Genomic DNA, 8818 nt, shown 5'->3' on the forward strand with positions numbered 1-8818 from the left:
AAGTTTATGTGTGGGGGGGGGAACAGTGGTTGTTAATTTAACCAAATTTCATATTAACCCAGAGTTAGGACGCGGAAGGGTTAATGCCAGGCCCCAAACGAGCTTAGCATTCCCCGGACTTAGGAAATATGGCTATAGTGCCAAGGGGAGGGGCTATTTAATATCGTTTTTGGGGATTTCATATAGTTTTAGTAGTGAATAGGGATAGGGAAGAAATTAGGGAGCTACATAGTAGAATTAGGAGTTAATATGATAATGGTGGAGTGGAAAAGGAAAGAGAACAATGGTAAGTCTATGAAGTGAAAATAGACATAGACATTATATAAAAGATGAAAACATGATTTATACACAAAAAATGTGGCTCCTTTTCATGAAGAAAGCCAAAACCTTGACTTAATGTTTTACAAAAAGGAAGTAAGACTAGGACTTGTTGGGCAGATCCCAAGGTCCTTTAGGGGGATGTTAGTAAGGAACTTTGAGAGGGAGGTGAGGGGAAGTTAGACATGCTTTTCAACATTCGGCTAGACAAACACTGCTTTGATACCTCTGCCACTGATGAGATGAGCCTTCCTTGACAATGCCCAAAAACTGAAGATGATCTTGCTTCTGTAGCCCCAGGCTACCTAGCCAATTTACAACACCTAGCATTTTTTGTTTCTTCCGGAAGGGTGCACTTAGACTTGCAAACCCTGATTGCCTTTTTTCTTTTAAACTACCCTCTTATCTAAAAATTACCCTTATTGCTTCCAAGGGCCCAGATTAAGCTGTTGGGCTCCTTCGTTCTCTTCCTAGCTACTAATCTGCCAAGCTTAAACTATTTGGACAGATAAACTCTCTATATTCTAAAGCAAGAAATTTAAACCTAGGGAAACCAAGTTTATAATATTTGGCTCTTGTTTAACTGAGAAACCTTAAAAAATGGATCTTTAGTAGCATGAAAAAGGTGAACTTTTTTGGCACTTCCACTGTCAATCATGAAATATGAAACCTGTTGCAACAGGAGGCTAACAGTGGCTCCACTTGGGGATGGCTTTTCCTTGTGAAAAGCCAAGAACAGCAGGTCAGACTGCCTAGATCTTCTGCGGCTGTTGTACTCTAAAAAACTTTTCCCTTTACTGGCTGCTTTATTTATGAACATGACAACATACTTGAGGAGCTTAGGGCCTTCACTTCGGGCTTCAACTACAACGAGCTGCTTATCCAAACAGAAACTGAAATCCTACCTACCTACCCTAATCAGTACTTGTTTGCTGGTTAGGTAAAATGAAACAACCAGTGCAACCATTTAAGCACTTGTAAAAAGAAACTAACTGTTTGACTGACAGTTGGTGAAATGAGAAAGATTGTTGGGTCATGTGCCCCCATGGTCAAAATTGTGACATAAAAAGGCCACTGCTGGAATACTTGGTCCTCATAGAGAAAACATGTTACAAATTTTGAGTTTAGAAAAGCCTCCATATAATCTGCTACAGGATCAACACAAGCATCATGTGGGATGGTTCTATCTGAGCTTTCTTGGTTTAATGGAACAACTGTATCCTCTGCAACGAATTTTGCAACCAGTCCTTCAGCCTTTGTCTTGAAAGCATAGTCATCCTTAATTTGTAAGTCAGAAGGCAGTACAATTTCCCCATGAGTTGGAGAAGGAAGTCCTTGGAAAAAAAATTTAGGATCTTGAAAATCATATGACTGGATTTGGGAATGCAAAAGTTCAATCTCATTTTCATGTTCTTCCACAACTAAATCAAGAAGACACATTTTGATTTGAGGCTGTTGTATTGCGTTGATCTTAATCAACAACAGTCTAAAAAAAATTTCATCAAGCTCATATTTTGATAACAACTTTCTGAATTCATTTACAGCTTGTTTAACTTCATTTTCCACACACCCAGTCATCCTATCTGACTATTACCACTGTGAAATGGGATTACTTGGCTGCAAAACTGCTCAAAACTTTGAAAATTTTCTTTCAGGTCCGCTCCTCCAGTGGAGTCCTGATTGTGAAGATGGTGTGGAGTCGCCAGATGGATGATTCAACTTTGGAGTGTCTGATCTCTGTCCATCATCACAGATCAGAACTAAACTTTGTAAAAGTGTTCCTGAAGGAACAGATGACCTGCTCCAGAAACTAAAAAGAAACTTTTGGTCTGGTTCTCCCCTAGTGGAGCTTTCCAACTTGATTTATGAAATTATCTGAGGATGATTCCCCAGTGGAGTCGCCATTATGTTATCACTCAGGTTGTCCTTAAGCTCCGGAAAGGATACGGCCGAGGTAACCACAAACCAACTTTGGACTGCAGTTTCTAGCCCACCTGCAGTCAGAGAGGGCTCTCTCTTTGTGATTTAGCTTTGTTGATGATGATTTTAGGCTAGCTATTGAGTTCAGGGTTTTTGTTTGTGTTTTGGAGGGAAGGGTGATGCTACAAGCAGAGAGGCAATGCATATTGTGGTAAGTTTCAAACCATTGGGCATGGAGTCATGGAGTAAAACTGCTGGTGCGTTTTCTTGGTTATAAGAAAAATGAGGAGCAAGGTAGCTGCTCATGAAACAACTTTCGAGCTTTAAAAGGATGAAGAAGGGCTAAGGAATGAGAGGCAACAAAGAATCCCTCAAATAGGTTAGCAGAAAGAAGATGAATGAACTCTATCTGGGAGCAGCTAAGAATTCCTAGATGACAGTCATTCATATGTGAAATAGATCAATATAAGCCATAACAGAATTCATATTTATGTCTAGATAAAGAAGAAAACATTAAGAAGCCACAAAACCTGGGCATAGAGTGCAGCAAAGCAAATTCTAAACCAATCCTTTGCTATGTGACTTAAGCATATATGAAAATGAAATAACAGAGGTAAGGAACACTTATTGTTTCATTTTGCAGCACAAGAATTCCTCATTTAATTCTTCAGAAACATTAACAACACATCAAAGAGTGCATTCTCCAAGCTTGTAAGTAGTCTTTGATTATAGAAAAATATCAGAATTACAGTGCGAGTCTCTCTTGGATACATTAGCCGACCAACCCCTTTTACAGTGCAAGAGGTCGTATATATAAAAAAGAGGTTACAAAATATCTAGGTGATGAATCTTTGAGAAATAAATTCCATCACCAACTCCTGCCAGGGAGTAAATGAAACATTAAACACTGCAGTTAATATTAAATTCCTAGCTGTCTATTTTTGTCAGAAAACTTTTGACTTTGTAGCTTGAGTGAGTGGGCTGCCTGCTATGCATTTATTTAGCGCGTGTCCCCTGATGTTGGTACGTTGCCTGCTGCTGTCTGGGTCTTTGTCCTGCATGCTTGGCTTTTTAGCATTTGATGAGCTGTAATTATCATTTAGATTTTGCTCTATCCCAATTTACCTTTAACAGGCACATCTTGCCATTTGTATATGCTGACCTGTAACTTGACCAAAAATAATTAATAAACAAAATCACCTGAGCAATATCTCTTTTATCCCTTTCCACCAGTCCTTCGTAGGCAACTGATGCCTTTGTATCTTTATCAATATTTCCTCAGCTTCTGTGTACCTATGGAAGGTGGGTTGGAATTCGAACAGGTGATTTATCTCTTATGAAATGTAGAATAGATTTTCTAATTTATTAAAAATACTCTGTCCTGATGGAGGCCCTGTTCCTTCTGAAGTGTTGGAGGAAGCTGTGATTTGGTTGGCAGCAAAATTATTGACTCTGTTAGCATAAAGGTCATGTGACAGTAGTCTTCCGGCACTGGTTAAGAAACTTGGCAGTCCTCTGCTATGTAACGCCATGATCTTTGCCTTGAACTCATCCACCTCAGCTTGCATCTCTTGGCATTTTCTGTCCAATGCCTGCACAAAGTTCCTAAGGGTTAACACCTTTTTTACTAGCAAGATAGTTTCAGTCCTACTACTAATTCCTAATGCTGCCAGCTTCCCCTTGGCGCGAGTATTCAAGAATTGGATCATCCTATTTGCTTCCTCGGGCATATTTCTCAAAGATGCTCTGGCCTTTTGGTTTTCGAACTGAGCCAAATTTATCAACTCCATTTACTCGTGAATATTTTCAATGGATTGCCATTGGTCTGTAATGGATTGGCCGATTTTGGCCCATAGAATTTTCTTTATATCAGCTAGAGTTCTATCAAAAGTGAGCTCTTTCTCTAGCTCTTTTATTCTTTTTTCTAAGGCTTTGACCTCTCTTGTCTTCTTAGCTATCTCCTGCTTTGATTTGTCATATTTTTTCTCAATTGTAGCCATCTTTTCTTAGGTTTGTATCAACTCTGTCATTTGCAATTCCATAGCTTCTATTTCCTTCATCATATTGTCCATTTTCAAGCTGGTGTCTTTCTCTGTAGGTGTTGAGGTAGTTGCTGTAGTTGGTGCTGAACTTGAGGTACTTGCTTCTGCTACTGGAGTAATAGGGGGGATTGTTGTGCTGGTCGTGGGACGAGCGGCTGTGAGGATCTGAGCTGTTTGAATTGGCTGAGAGGCCAACTCTCCCTCTCTTCCCTGTAACGCTGCCTCCAAGGCAGTCTTTGTTTCTGCCAACCTTTTATGCAAAGTCATGAGTAAAGCTACTACATCCTTTTCTTCTTTCTGTTGAGCTACCTCTGTAGTCTGAGGATGCAACGTAGATGAGAATTTGATTTGTTTCCTAAGGGCAGCTATGTCTTCATCCCTCTTTTTTTAAAGAGCTTGCACGCCCTTGGGATTAGAGGGATCATGTCCCATCTCTATGATAATCTCCTCCAAGGACTTGATTCTATTGTCCTTGGCCTGTGACGAAGCCTTTTCCAACTCAAGTTGGGCAGCAGTGTTGTGCAAAGAATTTTGCAATTTGTGAGCTAGCAATGTCTTATCTGCTAGAGTAGAATATAGCATTTCCCCTGTCTGCTTGTGCAATTCAATCTGGTCCATTGGATGTATATCCTTGGCAAACACCTCCAGATTGGTTCTAATGTAATCAGTAGCTGATTGGGGTTGTTGAGTTGTAGGCCTGAAGTGACCAAGGGTCATCTTGCCTTCTTGGATGTCATAGGTCGCCATTAGTCTTTGTTGATTGGTGGGAGCCATCCTTATTAACTAATTATACAGTTGGATTCTCACTGGCTCATTCCTAGCCTTGATATCAGTAAATGCTTTTTTGATGTCAGAGGGCTGTCAGCCATGTTGTATTATGGATGTCACCTCCACGCCACGCTGCCTCTCATGCTCTTGCTGAAATGAGCTGGACGATGTCTCCATGCTAGGAGGAACTTGCTGCTCTGTGGGCACCTCTGGCATTTCTTGTTCTGAAAAAGGATTTAACCTTTGTCTTTTCTCTCCTTGCTGCTCTATGGATGTGCCAGGAGGTGTCTCTTGTTGTCTGTCCCTTTTCTTTGATATTTCTTCATTGAGAGGTGTCTACAACACCGAAATTTCTATTACCTTTGTTTGTGTAGAAGAGTCTTTCCCTTGACCTTGTTCATCAGTAGAAACCGGTTGATCCGCCATTTTTTCTTGCTGTCCCAAATTGTGTACTTGCTCTTCTGAATGCTCTACTGAATGCTCTACCTCTTTACCTTTGTCTGTTGCTGCTGGTGGGACAGTCTGTTGGGCTGGTTGCTGGGGGGTCGTGGCAGATGAGGTGCCTACTCCAAGGTGCTGAGGAGCTGCAAAAAACACCTATCCAAAAGATTCCAAGTCAATCGTTTTTTCAAGGTTTTTGATTGCTTTTTTTGTTATCTCTTCCTCAGACAGTTCTTCAACTAGTGTGCCCTCTACCCATTCTAGTTGGTTGGCAAATTGTTCAATTTGGGGGATATCACAGTGTTCATATGCTGCAAGCTTGTACTTGACTCTTCTAAGGCTGATAAAGTGATTTGGGTCATATGGTGCCCAGTAAAAACTTGTTTTCAATAACAGAAAGTCTTTCAACATCTTGTTTGCCTCCTTCTAGGCTTCTTCTCTTTTATTGAAAATAAATGGGCCCAATTGATGTCTGATTTTCAGCTGTGCCTTTTTGCTTTTGCCATAGAAGTGAAGCATGTCTGGATTACCAAACTGCCGGAAGTATTCCAAGGCAAAAAGTCTCATGGGGGCATATTTGGGCAGTCTGTAAGGGGCCAACTCACACCCATAAATCTTGATTACTATGTGGTGTTGATAAAAATACCAGTCTCCAATACTGTAGGTCTTGGAAAGTTGCGGGTTTTTTTGAATTTTATCAGTGAGTCTAGGGAGAGGAGTGCTCACCAGTAAGGAGGAAGATGGGTATATAAATAGGTCAATGAACTCACAGTAGGTGTATGGAGAGTAATAAACATGGTGGCAAACTGATGACCAAAATATTACAGACCTTCGCCTCCCCTTAGCATCCAACCTTTTGAGGAAGACCGGGAAACTATCAGGCTGATAGTACAGCAACAAGTGATATATGTAGGAAGTATATTTAAACACCCTTTCTCTCTCTAGGTTCATGAATTGCTCATGAAATTTGTCAGCTATGAAGGTAGCATAATCATACTGGACAGTGGGGGGATTGCCCTAGAGTAAACATGGACAGCATTACCAAGATTACCTCATCAACATACTCACTGGTATTGAATCCTAAGATGCAGGATATCATATCTACTAGCAGTCTCCCTGTTTCATTGAACCAGACATGTAGATAAGGAGGAGGTTGCCGGGGCTGGTAATCAGGGAGCATGAATAATTGGCCAATCCTCGCGACCTATGAGCTGGGAAGTTTAGTGCCTTGGTTAAGTAGAAGATTCATAGAAAGGGGCACCAGAGGCTTGGTTGGCTCAAAGCTTAGCATCTCATTTATGGATTGAGGGGTGATGTGAAACAAAACAGCCCTAGATGGAGCCAAAACTGCTCTTTGAGTGGGTTCATAATGCTCACAACACTGATGGATAAAGTCTGGGAATACATTCACTTGTGGAAGATAATAGATGGGCAAGTTGGACTCCCAGATACCCATGTCATCAGTACCGCTTCTGTGTTTTCTCCTTATCTCACAGAAGGTTTCAATGTGATATTTGTTGCTTATTTCAACTGTTTCCTTCATTTGATAATCCCTGTCAGCAAGGGGCAGCCATTCCAAGTCCCTATGTGGAGCATTCAGTGGTGCAATATTCAGGGCAACTGGGGTCTCCATGTTTCGACAATAATTACAGCTGGATTAGGCCAGTACTTCAGCAAAAACCGGAATTCTGATAATGGTTTTCCAGGCCAGGAACTCAGAGTTTTAAGCTCTGTGCAGATATGTTTTGATGAGCAGAATTCAATGAAACACAGAGTGTGCAATGTTCTGCAATAAATTCACTGAGAGGGAGGAAATTGGAGGGCTTTAGTAGACTGTCTTCAGTGGTTCTGCGGACAAATTGGAGCTGGATTTTGAGCTAAATGGAAACTTTATCAGGGGACGACAGAGCTGCCAGGATTTGGACGTATAACAGGTTACATAGTGGAGCAGAGAGGAGTGTCATTGGTGCTAAATGGGTTTCAAGTGAGTTTTTAGGTGTAGTGGCAATTTTTGCAGAGAAAATATAAAAACAGGGTTATGGGCGTTTTTTCGGGTAAATACCTAGATTTATGGCGCCGGTAGCGAGTGAGCAGGTGCAATGGAGAGCAATGGCAACAAATTTTCAGGCGGCAGCGACTTGTTTGATCGAATTTTGTACTTGGGCGGAAAACAACGTAAAATAGCATGTAGAGAGTTCCCACAACTGAGCAATGAAAATGACATAAAACGGTCGATTTGCGCGTTCTTATGATAATTTGACACTTTTGGCGCTTTTTAACTATGACGTCAGCATGACGTCATTGGCGGGCTGGGTATGGAGGGTGACGTGGCGATCGACTGGGCTGGTGACATGGCGCAGTGACAAGGCAGACACGTAGAAGAGGATAGGTGACATGGGGCGCGCTTACAGAAGGCTGAAAGCGGTTTCGTCGGACCGCTTTCTATACGGGAGCAGTATCCATCAGAGCCCTTCCGATGCAATAGAAAGTGGACAGGTGTCTTTTGTACGACATAGAAACTGCCTTGCCATCGGAAGCTAACGGCTGAGCAGCGAGGCGCTTCCGAAATCGCCGAGAGCCGTCGGATGGGGAGGGCCCGATCCGACGGTGGTCGGAACAACGATTTGACGGGATGATAACGCACTGGGCCCGCCCGAATGTTAAATCTTTATACAGCGCTACGGGGGTTTAAACTTTGGGTTATATGGGTTTAGTGGGTTTGCAAATGGCGCGGGTGGTTATTAATTTGATCGAATATCAAATTAATTCCAAAGGGAATGTATGCGCAGAAGAACTTAGTGTAAAGTTTATGTGTGGGGGGGGGAACAGTGGTTGTTAATTTAACCAAATGTCATATTAACCCCGGGTTAGGACGCGGAAGGGTTAATGCCAGGCCCCAAACGAGCTTAGCATTCCCCGGACTTAGGAAATATGGCTATAGTGCCAAGGGGAGGGGCTATTTAATATCTTTTTTGGGGATTTCATATAGTTTTAGTAGTGAATAGGGATAGGGAAGAAATTAGGGAGCTACATAGTAGAATTAGGAGTTAATATGATAATGGTGGAGTGGAAAAGGAAAGAGAACAATGGTAAGTCTATGAAGTGAAAATAGACATAGAGATTATGTAAAAGATGAAAACATGATTTTTACACAAGAAATGTGGCTCCTTTTCATGAAGAAAGCCAAAACCTTGACTTAATGTTTTACAAAAAAGAAGTAAGAGTAGGACTTGTTGGGCAGATCCCAAGGTCCTTTAGGGGGATGTTAGTAAGGAACTTTGAGAGGGAGGTGAGGGGAAGTTAGACATGCTTTTCAACATTCCGCCAGA

The sequence above is a fragment of the Pinus tabuliformis genome, chromosome 5_1 (assembly GCF_031772625.1).
Source record: "Pinus tabuliformis cultivar Carrire ecotype Pingquan chromosome 5_1, CPIR1, whole genome shotgun sequence".
NCBI classification, from domain to species: Eukaryota; Viridiplantae; Streptophyta; class Pinopsida; order Pinales; family Pinaceae; genus Pinus; species Pinus tabuliformis.